Below are 19028 nucleotides of genomic sequence, written 5' to 3'. Positions count from 1 at the left end.
TTCATTCAAATAAATTGAGCAACAATTGTTCTTTATTGTAAATGAAAAACCAAAAGTTGTCCAAACAAGAAACGAAATTAATATTCCTGCTAATTGCAGGTACATAATAACAATTCTCTAACTGAATTATTAAACCACTAGGTAAAGTCAATACATAAGTTCCTACGGCTAAGGCAGCAACCTTTGCTCCATTGCCAACTCGTAGGTCGACTTCACCTTTTGCCAAATCTTTACTCCCTTTTAGTCCCTGCACATTAGTACAAATGTGAGAACCGCATCCAGTATCTAATACCCATGATGCAGAAGTAGATTAATTTTAATAACAAAAATACCTGAAGTTGAAGTCTCTACTCCATTCTTCTTATCTTCCAGGTACTTTGGGCAGTTTCTCTTCCAGTGTTCGGTCTTACCGCAATGGAAGCAGGTGCCTTCTTTTGCTATGCCTCCACTAGGCTTTAAAGCAGCAACAGTGGGTTTGGGTTTGGCAACTTCCTTGCCTTTCCCTTTATCACCCTGCTTAGTGGGCCTTTTGTTCTGTCTCTTTCCATTTCCGATCATTAGAATGGACTTCCCTTTTGACTTTAGATTCTGCTCGGCAGTTCTTAACATGGCGAGCAGTTCAGGAAGAGATTTGTCCATTTCATTCATATTGAAATTTAGGACAAATTGACTGAATCCATCTGGCAACGATTGCAAGATCAAATCAGTCGCAAGTTCCTTTTCGAGGGGAAAACCCAATCTCTCAAGGTTTTCCACATACCCAATCATCTTGAGTACATGGGGACCTACAGAGGCTCCCTCAACTAACTTGCCTTGAAAAAGGGCTTTTGAAACTTCAAACCTCTCATGCCTTGCTTGCTCTTGATAGAGCATTTTCAGGTGTTCGATCATATCGAACCCTGACATGTTCTCATGTTGCTTTTGCAATTCTGAGTTCATGGTAGCTAGCATGAGACAAGCAGTTTCATTGGCATCATCGACATGCTTCTTATAAGCATCTCTTTCTGCCTTAGGTGCAGAACTAGGAGGTTCCTCTTCAGGAACAGGTGTCTCCAAGACATACAACTTTTTATCATGTTTGAGGACAATCCTCAAGTTTCGGTGCCAATCCAGAAACGTTGTCCCAGACAATTTGTCCTTATCAAGGATTGATCGCAAAATATTGTTAGAGGTGTTTTCTGTCATGGTAATCTACATAAGAATTAATGAAAATATAAGTATCATTGACATATTTAATTAGGCCTTTAATCAAATATGCTCCCACTATTTTACTCAAAACAAATGACCCTCATCATTTGATTCGGAAAATCCCGTAAGAAGATTTTCTAGTGGGTCGAGATCCATAGATCACTTCGTTTTAAGTCCGCGTAGGCGGATTACACAAAACTAGGTTATTTAGGTAGGAACTCCTTCCAATTGTATCTCATACAACTCTCGAAAATTTCAGTTGGGTGAATAACTCCTTATTCCAATCCATCATATGGATCATTCTCAACTTTTGCTTCTAAACATATATATAATCTTATTATAATTTGTTTAGTTAAGTTTGACCCATTGTTTTAACAGTTGGATATTACAATTATCCCATCGCACCTTACTAATATAGAACATGCACCTCGCGTAGGCGAAACCTACATTATCCAATACTAGTCTTGATGAGTGTTAAAACTTGGAAAGCATAAACTTAATATTTAATTTGAGGGAATTGCAAGTTTTCTGATCTCACCGGCTTGTTTATCATATAAATCGCCTCTCACATGCATCAACATACATTCACATGCATCAACATACATACATACATAATGAAACAGTTATGGCCCCTAGCGCAATTGTTCTCCCAAGCCAATGAGAGAACCTAAGCTAACCTAACAACGATCTAAGCTTCTCCAAGCAAGATCTCCAAGGTTGTCCTCCTTTGGCACTGACTTCTTTGCTTTCTTCATATCATTACATTACATAAAGAAACTCGTTTTACATACGAGGGAGTGAGATGAGAAAAGAAGTTACATTTGGGAGATTAAGAGAGAGGCATGACACGCAGGTCATATTTTAAAACCCAAAGCAGAATAAAGGAAAACTAAGGCCATAATCGATCACCACAAGACAATAATAAACACTTTATTATTATTATTATTAATTCCATTAATTAATTAAAACCAAATTAAATTTCGACGACCGATCACCACATTTTAATGAACAATTCATTTAAAATCGATGCCGCTTTTCGTATCAACACTTGATACTTTTAAAGCACTGAGTTAGCCAAACGGGTGAATTTTGCCTTGCGTTAACCGGTTAACACTGTTTGAAAATGTCTTGGAAAACTGTTTTCCGCCTGCGTTAACCGGTTAACCAAAAGCGTTAACCGGTTAACACTGTTTGAAAAACTCAAAAATTTTATTTCGTATTGCGTTATCCGGTTAACCATATACGTTAACCGGTTAACACTGTTCCAAAAAGTGTTTAGAAAGCACAACTCTTGTGCAGTCAAACCCCAATCACATAACTCTCTGAAAACACGACCCTTGTGTCGTCACTAACCCTGATGCACCAATTTCAGACCGTCAAACACATCTCGATTGTTAATTCAGTATGATTGATCAACACGTCATTTCTTCACCATACTAATGTCAGATCAAGAAGCAAACGACCATTGATTGCTCAAAGGAAAATAATCATTGAGTGTTTGAATGAACGAAACGAGAACACTATATCATATATAATGTATTTTGCATCAGGATTACATATATCATATATATATGTAACTTGATCGATCTCAATTTAATCTTTGATTCATTTTGTCTTTAATCATATTAATACAGAACAAAAACAGTTATCAGATTCATGGTTTCGTAACCAGGCTCTGATACCACTGAAGGAGAATTGCCATCCAAGGCGCAGCGGAATTTAAAATTTTCTCCATTTAGTGATCCTTACGAATGGGCATGATCAGTGATAGAATCTTTACCTCTTGTGGCGATTCAAACCTTTGGTGCAGATCCCTTATAACAATCAAAACCTTGGATACAAATCCACGGAGCGATCACGAACGTTGAACGATGACAACGTCTCTACTCAGTCCACACAAACGGGTTCCTTCAATTGCAGTGCTAGCTGTTAGGAATGAAGGCTTTGAGTGAGAGAAAGAGAGATACAACATTCCAACTCTTCAGTTGTGTTGTATTCCCATACAATGCTTCTGCACAAGAGTTCTATTTATAGAACCACTTGTGTGGGCTTCAAGCCAAAAAGGCCACTTAAGTGTATTCTGGCCCATATCTCATAATATGCCAAAATCACTTAAGTATTTGGTACCTTACCATACTTCGTATTCTACTTAAGTACACCGTACCTTACGATGTTCCTTAGTTGCTCTATCTCTCATCAATCCGTCCTTTGTGTGTGACCCTGTAGGTTTTCGTGACGTTGGCAATTATATTAAATCACACATTTAACATAATAAACAGTGAGCGGTATCTAGCAACACACCACTGCTACCCAAGACACGAAAATGTCATGTGATCTGACAAAACCTCCTGTGATAATAATTATGTGTATAATTACCCCTTTGCCCTTATGTCTATATTGAACACAAGGTATAGACCGTGTCATCCTTGTCCAGTTCAATATTGGGCCCATAGACATTTATCCTGTTACGCAGGATGGGCAAATTCCATCTAGGACACTCATGTCCCTCAGCATGCTTTGTGGAGTACCCATAAACTGTCTTTATGGTTATCCAGTTACGGACAATGTTGGATCAGCAATAAAGCACTCGACTCTACATCTAGGATCCATAGTGGTTTCAGGTCGAATAGTGGTATACACTATTATCACCATGAGAATAACTTATGACACTTTGCATAACTTTCTATATAGTATTCTCATAGTGGGTCAATCCGGTATAAATATTACTCCTAGTATTCATACCTATGTTTAAGACTTGATAACTCTTTATCCATGATCCATGAGATGTGATCATTAGTCTACAAACATAATAGTCTTAATGCTTTAATGTTATCCCACTTCACACTAAAGCTCGACTACAGATACTTTAAGAATAGTGTCCTTATGTTTAATGTGCTCTCATGATTAAGTCACACTTAATACATTAAACGGACTATCTATTCCAGGGACTTTATTAATCAACCATAATAAAGAAAAAGTCTTTTATTATTAATAAATAATTCGATACAAGTACCAAAAGTATTGGCCTCTAGGGCTTACACCAACAATCTCCTACTAGCACTAGAGCCAATCAGGCATACCCCGTATGCCCATTGATCTAGTATGGCCATCATGCTTCTGCTACGCAAGAGGCTTTGTCAGTGGGTCAGCTATATTGTCAAGTGTAGGTACTTTACATATTTTCACATCTTCTCTATCTATTATCTCTTGAATGAGATGATAACGCCTAAGTATGTGTTTGGATCGTTGGTGAGATCTAGGCTCCTTAGCTTGTGCGATAGCACCATTGTTATCATAATAGAGACCAATGGGATCCACAATGCTAGGGACTATGCCAAGTTCACAAACGAACTTTTTGATCCAAACAACTTCCTTTGTTGCACTTGAGGCAGCAATATACTCGGCCTCGGTTGTAGAATCAGCAATTGTATCTTGCTTTGAACTTTTCTAGCTCATAGCGCCACCATTTAAGAAAAACACATAACCATTAGAACCATTCATATTAAAGCGTCTCAACACTTTGTCTATGTACTCTGACTTAGGCAAAGCATTTTGTGATCTATCTCTATAGATTCTGATTCCTAATATATAGGCTGCTTCACCTAGGTCCTTCATAGAAAAGCATTTCCCCAACCAAGATTTTACTTGTTGCAGGGTAGGGATATCGTTTCCAATGAGTAATATGTCATCTACATATAATACCAAGAACACGATCATGCTCCCACTAACCTTCTTGTAGACACAAGGCTCATCTTCGTTCTTGATGAATCCATATTGTTTTACTGTTTCATCAAAACGAAGATTCCATGAGTAGGTCACAGGCTCATCTTGATCCATGAGTAATACATAACCTTGATCTGTTATGAGATATCCATATCTCTCAGGCAGGTGACGTATCCTGCTTGACCTACGCTGGTCTTATTCTACATGAGGTGGTTGCTCTTACACAACTATTTGTGTTTCCTGCTCTTATTCATCCATAGGTGTATCACTGCCTTGTGATTCTTGAATTTCTTCAAGCTCTACTTTCCTTCCACTGATTCCTTTGGAATTAAAATCCTTTTCTAGGAAAACTCCAGTTCGAGCGACAAACACTTTGCCCTCAGAAGGATTGTAGAAGTAATACCCTCTTGTTTCTTTAGGATACCCCACAAATAAGCATTTGTCAGATTTGGGCTCAAGCTTAGTTGAAATTTATCGTTTCACATAAACTTCGCAACCCCAAATCTTCATGTAAGACATATGTGGTTTCTTACCACTCCATATCTCATATGGTGTCTTTTCAACCTTTTGGATGGAACACGGTTAAGTGTATAAGCTGATGTCAATAGTGTATGTCCTCAAAAGGAGTTTGGAAGATCGGTGTGACTCATCATGGATCGGACCATGTCTAACAGGGTTCCATTTCTTCTCTCAAATACACCATTCCTTTGGGGTGTTCCAGGAGGAGTGAGTTGGGATAGGATCCCACACTCTTTCAGATGGTCATCAAACTCTAGGCTTAAATACTCACCACCTCGATCTGATCGAAGAGTTTTAATATTCTCACCTAGTTGGTTTTCTACTTCATTCTTGAAATCCTTGAACTTTTCAAAGGACTCTAATTTGTGTTTCATTAAATACACATAACCATATCTACTGAAATCATCAATGAATATGATGAAGTACTGAAAACCTCCTCTGGCTGGTATGTTCAGTGGTCCACATACATCAGTATGTATGAGGCATGTTATTTTGAATGATAGCGCTACATTCTACAGTAAGCATAACAATTTCATCATCTTCAATCTTTTTCTTATTGGATAGAATCTCTGTAAGGAATTTAGCATATGAAGGAATTTGAGTAATGGCTTATGTGAATGGTATGGTTATGTTTAGTTGCTTCAAAAGTTCCATAAATTTCTTGAATTGTCCTTCATTTTTGGATTTAACAAGCCTTTGGGGATAAGGCACAAGTGGTTTGTATGGTGGTGGAGGCACATAAGGTGGTTCTTTATCTTTTGCCTCTTCGCTTTCGTCTTTCTTTCCATCATTGGTTGGTTCTTTTACTTTTTCGGGTCCTTTACCAAATTTTTGATACATGGCCGAGTTTTGAATTTTTGGGTCAGTTGGTTCATCTAGTTTTGTCCCAGTCCAAAGCGTGATAGCATTATCGTGGCCTTTTGGATTTGGTTGAGGTTGACCAGGAAATGATTCAGCTGGGGCTGCTACTGCTGCCTGTTTTTGGGCTACTTGAGAGATCTGGGTTTCTAACATCTTGTTATGGGTAGCCATAGCATCAAACTTATTTGATAATTGTTTCATCAGTTCACTCGTATGAGCGTTTTGATTTGCAAATTCTTTATTTTATTGAGCTTGGGTATTTATAAAGTTTTCCATCATGATCTCCAAATTTGACTTTCTAGGTGATTGTGGAGCAATAGGGGCTCTTTTATGATAGCCAGGTGGAATAGCAGGTGTCGGGTTTGGTGGAAACAAAGCATTGTACTCACTTTTCTTGATGAGCCTCAGCATCTCACCACAGTCTTCATTCACAGTGCCACTTGGGCCAACAGAAGAAGTAGGAGTCTTTTGTACAGAGGAGGGTTTGGCAACAGGTGCCGGGTTCGGAGGACTAACAACATTCCCCACCGGACGCTCAACAGAATCATCCTTAGCCTGCGGCTTCGGCGCTGAAAATACACGACCACTACAGGTCAACCCACTAACATCAGCAATACTAACAACAGAGGATGAAGGCAAAGGCACTTCTTTCCCATCTTCTACAGCAACGGGATTATAGCAGAATGGAACAACTCTATCAGACGAATAAGGCACAGGGCCTGCAGGCTTAATCACCAAAGAAGGAGAGACCTTCGGCTTGCTACCATCATAACGGATGACAACAGGCTCAGGAATCTTGAACACCGGGGAAATCACATTCACCTCTGGTTCGTCTTCATCAACATTTCTGTTCTGAAGAATCTCAATAGTCCCATCATCAAGCAACTCTTGCAGCTCTCTACACACTTGGCGGCAACCTAATCTGTTGACAGAGCAGATACGACATTTGTCATGGTCATGCTCCATATGACTGTAATCACACAGTAGACGATGCAATTCAACCAATGACTGTCGAATATGGCTTACATATTTGACCTTATATTTGCCAGGGCAACCCTAGACCATGTTAACCGACTTCCCATGCTCGGGCAATGGGTTCTTCGTAACATTAGGGCCTGAGTCCTCAAAGCTTAGAATGCCGCATCTCATAAGGTCTTGAACCTTAGTCTTCAACGGATAACAGTTTTCTACATTGTGACCCGGAGCACCGGAATGATAAACACAATGTTGATCAGGCTTGTACCACCATTGCGGGTTAACAGGTACAGCCGGAGGATCCCTTGGAGTAATCAATTTCCGCTCTATTAAAGAGGGATACAGCTCTGCGTATGATACAGGAATTGGATCGAAAGTGATCTTCTTCCTCTCATAATTCGAATTAGCCTGATTACTGTTGCGAGGCTGGTAAGCCTGTTGCTGAGGGCGATGCTGTTGCTGATTATCACGGAAAATAGGTGCTATGTGAGCCACCTGATGCTGGCTGCTGGCATGACGCACAGGCTTCCTCTTGGCAGAGGGTTTTCTGGATTTAGCATGGGATTGCACAGCATGTGCCTCCCCATCTTTCTTCTTAGCAAATGCTCTATACCGCTTGCTAGAAGAGCCTTCATCCTTGGATAACCGTCCTTCACGGACTCCTTCCTCCAATCGCATCCCCATGTTCACCATCTCAGTGAAATCAGAGGGAGCACTAGCGATCATTCGCTCATAATAAAATGAAATAAGAGTCTTCAAAAAGATTTTGGTCATTTCCTTCTCTTCCAGCGGAGGAGTAATCTGAGTTGCCAGCTCTCGCCACCTCTGGGCATGATCTTTGAATGTCTCTTTGTCCTTCTGGGACATGGCTCTGAGCTGATCCCGGTCAGGAGCCATATCCACATTATATTTGTATTGCTTGACGAAGGCTTCGCCAAGATCATTGAAGGAACGGATGTTTGCACTATCTAGGCTCATATACCACCGAAGAGCTGCACCGGACAAACTATCATGGAAATAATGAATCAGCAATTGACCATTATCTGTCTGAGTAGACATTTTCCTGGCATACATAACCAGGTGACTGAGTGGGCAGGTGTTCCCCTTATACTTCTCAAAGTCAGGGACTTTGAATTTGACAAGTATCTTAACACCGGGAACCAAACATAATTCAGCAGCAGATTTTCCGAACAAATTCTTCCCTCGAAGGGTCTTCAATTCCTTACGGAGTTCAAGGAATTGGTCGTTCATTGCGTCCATCTTTTCATTAACATCTGGACCCTCAGACGACTCAAAATGATATATGGTGTCATCTACCCTGGGAATGGTATGCACGACAGGAGGAGGCATTGAAGGACCGGGCTAGATGCCGGCATGGAAGCAAATGTTGGAGCTGGAATATCAGGCATATAACCAGGAGGCATCCCCCACGGGAACCCGGGCGGCATGGCTGTTGGCACGAAATGGGCACTGGCAGCTGGCACTGTTGAAGAAGCAATCTCAGATATAGCAGTCCTCTGGGGAGGAGTTGCAGATGGTGGAGACGGTTGATTCTGAGCAGCTAGGAACTGCTCCATCAGAGCGCTCAGTCTGGCGACCTCTTCTTTCAGCTCACGATTCTCTTGTTCAAGTTGATCCATTACTCTTGCAGAGTTGGCTCTGGTGTAGTACCGATGAGTCAGCTTGTCTTTAAAATAAATGAAGAGCACAGAGTTAGGCCACAAACAAGAAGACCGGAACAACACCTGCTTATGCAAATGATGCATGCAATGCTTGTGCACATGCTTTATTTTTATTTTCGAATGAACTTTTAGGGTATTATTTGCAATTTTTGAAATATTAAGCATTTAATCGCATATGGAAAATATCTCCTCAAATATTTTTGAACAAAAGAAGTACAACATTATCAATTACATTACAAGAGAGAAGGAAAATAAACATCCTATGGATCCCTAGAAGCTCGGGATGCCGGAAGATAAGTTGCGCGAAGCCTCTTAATCTCTCTCTCATATGCTGCTTCCATATCCGCCTTATCTTTGGCGAGTCTGTCATACCTCCTTTTCCAGAACTTGGAAGACTGAGGAAGTAGAGAAGTCCAAGTATCATTCGGATCGTCAATGACCTGATGCTCGAGGAACTCGATCATGGCATCTTTCTCCTTGATTTGCTGAAGCAACTCCTCTCTTTCACGGATCCAGGCACGTAAAAGGTCTTCTTCTCTCAACTCCTCTACGCCTTGGTTAGGGAGGGTTGAAGGCCCAACTACCACCAACGGTGTAGGTCTCGGATAATCATATGGCATGAGATACTCAGATGCTCTCTTCCTCACCCAAGTAGTGTATGGCTCCAGAGCTATGCAATTCTTCGGACCCAACTCACTTCTACCCTTCTTGTGAATCTTGCGCCAAGCGCGGACCATCCTGGCTTTCAGGCCTTGGGGATCTTTACCCTCCTGAAAGAACACACCTTCTAACAGAATGTTATTAGGTTTATCCTTTAGGGGGAACCCAAGCTGACGACGTGCTAGCACGGGGTTGTAGCTAATCCCACCACATGTACCAAGAAGAGGTACATTGGAGAATTCACCACAAGAATCAATAATCTGGACACCGTCATATGCACGATCATACCAAGAGATATCATCATTAGTGAGAGACATGAGTCTCGTAGACCACCGTAGACATCCCTTGTTCTCCTTGAAAGCGACCGTCTGAGGTAAGTGAGAAATAAACCACTTATACAACAGAGGCAAACAACACACAATAGTACCACTACCCTTCGTATTCCTCAGATGCAAAGAGAAATAGGTATCACCCAACAGAGTCGGAACGGGATTAAGAACAGAGAAGATCCTAATAGCGTTCACATCCACAAATTTGTCGATGTTGGGGAATAATACCAATCCACAGATGAGAAGCACAAATATGGCCTCAAAGGCATCCTCACTCATGGCCTTCCCATAAACAGTAGCTTGAGCGATGAGGAACTCAGAAGGAAGACCTTGAATTCCACCTTTGGAAGTCATATGGGCTTTAACCAAGGATTCATCTATGTGCAACAAGTCTGCGATCTCTCGAGAAGTCAGAATACTCTCTAAGCCACTGAACGACACCTGATCCAGAATCGGAATACCCACAAGATGAGCATACTCCTCAAGGGTAGGCAATAGCTGAAAGTCTGGAAAGGAGAAGCAATGATACAGAGGATCATAGAACTGAACCAGGGTTCCCATCAGTCCCTCATCAACCTGAGTAGTTAGCAGAGGCAGAAGCTTCCCATAACGAGCCTTGAAACCCAAGGGATCTAATACATAAGATGTCAGATTCCTTAACTCTTTCAGACCGGGCTATCTAAAGTTGTACTTCTTTGTATGCCTTTTTGGTCTTTCCATATCTGAAAATTTTGCAAATAAACCCCTTAAGTTCCTTGAAAATTTTCTTTTTTTCTGATGATATGGATGCAGATGAATGCATGAGTGCAACAATCACACCCAAGGATCAAGCAAAGCACACCAGACAAAGGTCATGGGAAAGCTCATAGCATCCTTAATATCAATCATCCATTTTGGTGGATTATGGTTTTCACCTTATCGACACCCAAGTTCCATTGATATTAACGATACATGAACCGGCTCAATCATCCTTAATATCTATCATCCATTTTGGTGGATTATGGTTTTCACCTTATCGACACCCAAGTTCCATTGATATTAAGGATGTCTGAACGACTCAACCATGAATCACGGGTTTGTTGTGAGTCACGAGCATGGAGTCTCGGTTAAGAACCACCCAAAGGGAGTTTACTACGGTTTAAACCTGCCGAACATGTTCTACCAGAGGTTCCCATAGTCATCATCCCATCTTTCGAATATTATCGGAGGAACGAATACTCGTATTCCAAAAATATTCTCAAGAGAGACTCTTATGAGTGTAGTATCGCGTAACAATTGCATCAGATCTTACATCTGAACGACCTCCGCACTACGTCCTAAAAATAGGCCAAGATGGGCTTGGTAAACTAAGGTCCTTGGCTTCTACGGCACATATCGGAAGAATAATGCCTAACCACATATAACTTGTGTGACATCATTAATCCAACATGACCTCCACCAAGTGAATGAACTCGCAAGTCAACTTGCTAAGGAATATATCAAGCAAGCAATTGATATATCAAGCAAATCAATCATTACAAGCAATACAGTAATCCCAAATTGTACAAAAATATGTCATAAATAATATATCACAACAATTGTGAAAAGTAGGCAAACCCACTAGGAAATTTCAAAATCCCCAGTGGAGTCGCCACTTTTCTGTAGCGGTGTATTCATCACTTTATGATTTATTGATTAAATCAAAAGCAAAGCATACAAAGATAGAGTCGCCACCGCACTTTTATTTATCCAAAGGAATGGCTAAAAAGCGAACAAAAGCCTAAGAAGTTTTACACATAGAAAACTAATGAAAGGTCATAGATCTGGGTAAGGGGGTAATTATGCAAAGGGAAGGTGTTAGGCACCCAAAGCATCCTAGGTACTCCTAGGGAACCCTTTTCACAAATTGTTGCAAAAGATATTGTTTATGAAAATATTTATTGTGCAAACATTGATTGGGAGGATGAGAAAAGAATATACAATTTTTATTGTTTTTGTGTTTGAACGGATGAACCCGTTGCCTACGTACCTTTCCATGGAAGGTAAGGATCAAAACGCCGTAGTTCGGCTAAAAGATTTCAAAAAGTAAGTGGATTGATTTTAAACAAAAGCCCTAAGGTCTTTCATTATCCACGGGAGAAAACTCAACCTATATAACCACAAGTCCACCATGTGAGAAAAGCTTCAACTTGCTAGTGAGGGACCATGCCCTATAATAAGCAAGGAAGTCTTACAATTCAATCACTAAGGACAAAAGGTGAGATTCACATCAACCACTAAGATAATTGAGATCTATGGCTAATGTATGAAAACTTATTAAGAATGGACAAAGCCACAAAACAATTGAATGAGTGAAATTAATCAATTAGAATTATTCACAAAATGATGGTCAAAGTATGATTAGAATTCAATTCAGAAGAAGTATTATGAAAATGAAGTTTGAAAATCAAAGGCTTAAGGCCTAGGTTTCTAGTTTGAAAAGAAGTGAAAATGTTTGCACAAAGTTTTCTGGTTTGAGTTAACATGCAAATGGAGGTTTAAAGAAACAAAAGGTGGGAGGTTAAGGGATGTAAAACTTCTTAGATGTTCACCTCTTGAGATCATATGTAGATGATCCAAGTGATTCCTTTGGAAAAGGCAACAAGCAATGACAATATAAATAACATAAATGGATACCGGATGCCAATCAATGGACTTACACCAATCTCACAGAACAAAGAAAACAAGGATACCGGATACCAATCAATGGATTTATACTAGTCTCCCAAAACAAAGATGGATACCGGATGCCAATCAATGGACTTACATCAATCTCCAAGGAATGATCATAGGAAACAACTGCCAATAAATGGACTTACAATTGACTCCTCACAAGAAACAAATAACAAATGCAATAAGCAAGAGGAAACAAGTTGCCAATAAATGGTCTTACACTCGACTCCAAGGAAATGGGATGCCAATCAATGGTCTTAGTCCCAACTCCTACCAGATCACAGGAAACAATTGCCAATAAATGGTCTTACAATTGACTCCTCAATGGACACAACAAAATGTCACAAAATATGAACAATGATCATGATATGATATACAATTAATGAAAGCAAATGCACAAAGGCACACACAAACAATTATGCACATATGGGCAAACAAACAACAAGCAACCAATTAGCACACACTATACACAACCAATAGGCTCAAGCAAGGTTAGGCTTTAGAAACAAGCCAACTGGAATGGGGTGTTTTGAGCTCTTAACCCTAACATTGAGAGTTAGGGTGAAGCAGATGAAATGGAGATGAGGCTTATGCCTCATAGCTCTTATCCCTGGCCTGGGAGAGCTTTAAACAATAGAAAGTGTGGGAGTTCAAAAAGAAGGAACTCTTCTCCATAAATGATGGACTCTATAAGATCTTGGGTTCTTATTCACAATACATCAACACATGGTGTGAGCAAAGTGAATGACACAACTGAATAGCAGGGGATGGATTACACATCCCTTTTATCTGCCAATTGCCTCTTAAGAGGACTTTACCTGCTTGGCACAAAGATAAACAAACAAAAACATGGCCTCTTAAGGAGGGCTTCAGACAGGTGCCTACCAATAACAGTAGGTCTTCCAGACTACATGAAGATTAGAGATTATACCTAAGTGGTATGCCAACCACAAGCAAAAGCAAAGCAAAGTTCAAATGAACTTAAAGCAACTTAAGTACCTGTGGAAACAACTAAACAAATCAGTACAATACTCAGACAAACAGACAACAGTCAATAACAAACAGACAATCCCAATGAGCAACACATAAGCCATGAGGCAAACTCAAGTGACTTATCAACCACCTACAAAACAACAAATGTTAGTAATCAAAAGCAAATATCAACATTAAAATGATGAAGCATCATCAACCATGGCATTTGCATGCTTAAACCTGAAATCAAAGCTCACATGTAAGCAACAAACCACTAGGTCAAAGCCTAGGGTCAAAGGTGAAGAAAAAAATTCAAAACAGGATCTGAAATTCAACACAATGCAACTTCAAACACATATTAACATATCCTAAAAAGGCTCACATCAAAATCATCCATCAAAGGCAAGTAATGAGCAAGGGAAGTCAAAGACAATTTCAAAGCTCATATTTGATCATCATGAATGAAAATTCCAAATCAAAACAGAAATGATTCAAATAATTCTGGAAAAAATCATGAGCACTCAAAACATCTAACATGATCAACATACAAAAAATCAGAATCATTAGAGGTCATTTGGCATGGAAATTAAATTGAACAAGTTAGGACAATCAAATGTGTGACACAAATTGTCACACCATGTTAACACAGGCATAAAACAGAAATGGTAAATGAGAAAAATACCAACCCAAGCCTAAAACATCCATTAACATGTCTAGAATCATCATGTAAAATTTCATGTCCATTGGATTAAAATCAAGCATTTCACAATAAGATGAACAAGGCAAGGTCATACATGCACACATGATCAATCAACCTAGCACAAATAAAATTCCAGCCATGCATAACTTTTGAAATCATGATCATAAGAAACTAGACATCACAAGGAACATTTTGCAAAAAATTGGGAGTGAATTGATGCATTTTTCAATTTAATATGGATTTTCTAAGTTGGAGAGAAAAATAAAAATCAAAATGGACATATACATGGAAAATATGAGGAAATGTGAAAATGCTAAATGGATTTGAAAACTGCACACGCTGGGAATCGATCCCTGGTCAAATTCAAATGAAACGCGCGCGCCAATACACAAAACGACACCATTTTGTCTAAAACCCTAAGCCAGCGAAAAATTCCAGAATCCGTCGCTAATGAGGCAAAATCCGTCGCTAATGATGATCTTCATCTTCTTCATGAAGATGAAGATGAAGATGATGAACTTCATGCATCCATTTTCCAGAAAATTCCAGAAATGTCCAGAATTCAACAAGAAGCATACCAAATCAAAGCTTACACAATGTAGAACACAGATCAATCAACACCTAATCTTAATTCATCATAACAAGTGAGAATCGAGCATGAACATTTTTGCATCTCAAACTTCAAACGCGTATAACTCAATGAATACTACACCATTTCAATTGATTTTTCTACCAGAATGATCAGCAAACCTAGATCTACACAAATATGTACATGAATTGGAGAATTGTGAAGGTCAAAAATCCTACCTCTTGAAGAGTAGGTTCTTGTTTTGCACGATCCACAGCTCTAAATGCTCCAAAGCTGCTCCAGAATCCTTGTTATGATGATTGATGAAGAAATTGAAGCTCAAACACGTGTGGATCTAGCTTAATTTGAAGTTGCCATCAACACTTTCAAGCTTCAAGCATGCATGAATCTGGCACGAAATCTTCAAACTAATGATGAATTCACACTCAATTCCACTCTCTGATCACGAATCTTCAACAAAAATAAGGTGTTATGTTGAAGAATTTTGAAATTTGATTGTGAGAAATTTTTGGAGGGAGAGAAGAATGTGAGATCTAGATCCAGAATTGTGATTAACCTCCTTCAATTTTGTTATGATTAGAGTATATATATATGCTCTACTAATCACCTTGCTAATCCATGTTTAGTTTGGTTAAGTGAAATAAGGTGTTTTGCAAAAAATTTAAAATGCATGGTGCATGGGATAATTACACGTGAACAGTACCATTCCTTTGATCATTTTCACTTAAAATCCTTTTTTAAACTCAATGGCAATGGTAGAAAGTCCATACAATGCACCATTTTGAATTTTGCAATTTCCCTCCAAAAAAGGCATGGATATGCAAGTGATCATGTGATGAGATTTTATGTAATATTGCAAAAAGAACCACTCAATTTGGAGCTTTGGTTCAAAAGATATGCTCATTTGAAGTTTCATGTATACTTGGCAATGCTTTGATCATATCTCCTCAACCATTCATCAGATGCTCATGATCTTGGACTTTTTGGAAATGTGAGAGGGATATCTTCAACTTTCATGTTGGACAAAATTTCATTTGAAGCTTATTTGATATTGGAAAGTTGAGTTGAAGTTGGATCAAAAACTTGCCATTTTTGGAAAGTTGAAATCATAGGTCACTTTCCATTTTTGGAAAGTTTTGACTTGACTTCAAATTCTTCAACCTTGATCTTTGAAATGATGAATAAGCATGATTTGAACATGAATGGGATGAAGAAACTCAATTCCCACTCTCAAAACCCACAGTTAACTTTTCAGTTGACTGCATAGGCCCTTAGATGACCTGAACATGTTCTGATGAACTTGAGCTTCAACCACTTGGGGATTTGGTCCAAAATGAACCTATAGCTCACATAAGCTCCAAATAATGATCATATGATCCATATCTCAATGGAAACTTCATCTCTTGCACACAAGATTCACTTGAACTGCCTTGACTGTTGATTGCTTAAGCTGCAAGTAACAAAAGTTAATGACATATTTTTGTACATTTTGGTTAGTGATAAAAAGAAAAGCAATGACATAAAAATGCAAGAAATGCTTGGTGATCAAGAATCACTCTCAAAGGGATCCCACCCACAGGGAAGGAAGCAAGGTGTCCAATGATCCTTGAGGCAATGCAATGTTATGATATGATGCCATGAGGGATCTTAGGGACAAAATTGGGGTCTTACAGATGCCCCTATTTAAGGTCATTCTAACCGGAGAAGTGAAGGTTAAAATCTTCATCTCGACGCGGTAGAATGAGCTTAAATAACAGTAATGAGACAAATATTGGTCCCTAAGAGACCTCATGATGCAAAATGTATGAATGCAAAAGAAACAAAACTATGTGGGGAATATAGGTCCACAAAGAAGAAAAAGACGATCCATCGGAGTAATACACTCACCAGGAACAGAGACTCTAACAGGGCTCTCATGGGGATAAGAAAAAGAATGCGTGAGTGAGACACGACTCTGAATTAGGGGGAAACAAACTAACACTGCGTGAGCAGGACACGACTGGACTGGAGACCTACTGGGGAGTAAAGGACTTAAACTGGGGAAAAGAAGAAGTTTCCAAAGGGAACACATCCATTGGAAAGACTCAAGCTGACTCAAAGATGCGTGTATTGGGGAAAACACCAATACATCACAACTATCCACAAAGGATACTTCGGATGAAAATCCGGACTCGGACTGGGGAAAAAGATTCACACAGAACCTCCCTGTCGGGGAAAATTGCATATATTGGGGAAAACGCCAATACAGCAAAAGGGTAAAATCACAACAGAAACTCCGTTGGGGAATGTCTAACAAAGAGACTCTCCAGGGGAAAAACTGCAAGATGGGGTGTTACCGGTTACTGGGTAACAAGCTCAAAGAGACATGTGATCTAAACACCGGTTACTGGGTGAAAGAACAACAAGCTCAGGAAGAATGAATATCTAAGACCGGTATAAGGGTGAGAGATATCAATCAACCAAACATCTGAGAAAGACCTGAAAAAGGTACATCGACTCAGGAAAATCTGACTCCACAGGGGACCAAGGTCATAATAGGGAGCAGAAAGGAAGGAACACCAGGGATACCGGTTACTGGGTATATAATAGGTGACCGACCAAAGCGTGAATTGGTATATATGCCAAAACACTCATCATCCGAAAGGAGGGCTTGAAAAAGCAAATCGACTTACAGGATGGACATTCGACTCCGCAACGGGAAAACGAATCTTACTCAAAATGGGGAAGGACAAAAGACTTCAACCAAAGAGCGCATGAGATATAATATCCATTACCGTCAGAACGTGGATAGTACACTCGCATGAGATATATTATCTATTACCGTCAGAACATAAATAATATACTCGAAAGGAAGAATCACCAGGGATACCGGTTACTGGGCATATAATAGGTGATCAACCAAGACGTGAATTGGTTTTTACTGCCAAAACACTCATCATCCTGAAGAGAGCAAAACGCAAACTTGTTTAAAGGATGGATATTCGATTCTACAAAGAATACGAATCTTACTCCGCTGGAGAAAAAAATCAAAAGATTTGACCAAGGAGTGCATGAGATATATTATCTATTACCGTCAGAACATAGATAATATACTCGCATGGAAGGAACACCAGGGATACCGGTTACTGGGTATATAATAGGTGGCCGACCGAAAAGAGAAACAATCGTTACCAACGACAACAGGGTAGACGAAAGATAACTCGCTGTGGATAAATTGCAAGCATCCGACAACTATCCAGGAGACATATCACCGGTTACTAGGAGATACGCTCAACAAAAGGGGAAACAATGAACATTCGATTCCGCAAAAGGAAACACGAATCTTACTCGACTGGGGAAACACAATAGGCTTTGACTGAAGAGTGCATGAGATATATTATCCATTACCGTCAGAACGTGGATAACACACTCGCATGGAAGATTATCCACAACCGGTTACTGGGTTAATAAAGGATAAATCAACCGAAAAGAAAGGCATCGGGATACCAAAACTAGGTATATAATGATGACCAATCAAAGGGAGCAACAAACATTACCAACAAAAGGGTAAATGAAAGAGGACTCACCGGGGATGCATTGATACAAAAATCAATGATCCTGGGAACAAATCACTGGCATACGGTGAAAGGACCCACTGAGGATAAAATTGCTAGCATCCGGCAATTATCCACAAAAACTTGTTGGGGATACAACTGCTTACTCAGAGCAAATGCCCAGAACAGAGGAATATCAACATCGAATACTGGATGAGGATAACCACAAAGAGTAACCGTCATCGGTTAGGATGAACAACAAGGTTAACTCTGCAAAGGGGAGAACAAAGGATTTACAACTACCGAATACTGGGTAGAAGACCAAAGACTCTAGCTGAGGAAACAAGAGGTTTATCATTACCGACTACTGGGTAGAAAACCAAAGACTCAGCTAAGGATAAGGTTGCTAGCATACGACAATTATCCACAAGAAAGCACAGACTCCACTAGGGAGACAACAACAACATAGGATTTACAACTACCGAATACTGGGTAGAAGACCACAAAATCCACCATCAACCAGAATGAACCACAAAGGTTACCTCTGCTAAGGGAATAGAGATAGGACTTATAACTGTCGGCTACTAGGTAGAAGGCCACAACTCT

This window comes from Lathyrus oleraceus, chromosome 3, assembly GCF_024323335.1.
Source record: "Lathyrus oleraceus cultivar Zhongwan6 chromosome 3, CAAS_Psat_ZW6_1.0, whole genome shotgun sequence".
NCBI classification, from domain to species: Eukaryota; Viridiplantae; Streptophyta; class Magnoliopsida; order Fabales; family Fabaceae; genus Lathyrus; species Lathyrus oleraceus.
Note: the sequence above shows the minus strand (reverse complement) of the source record.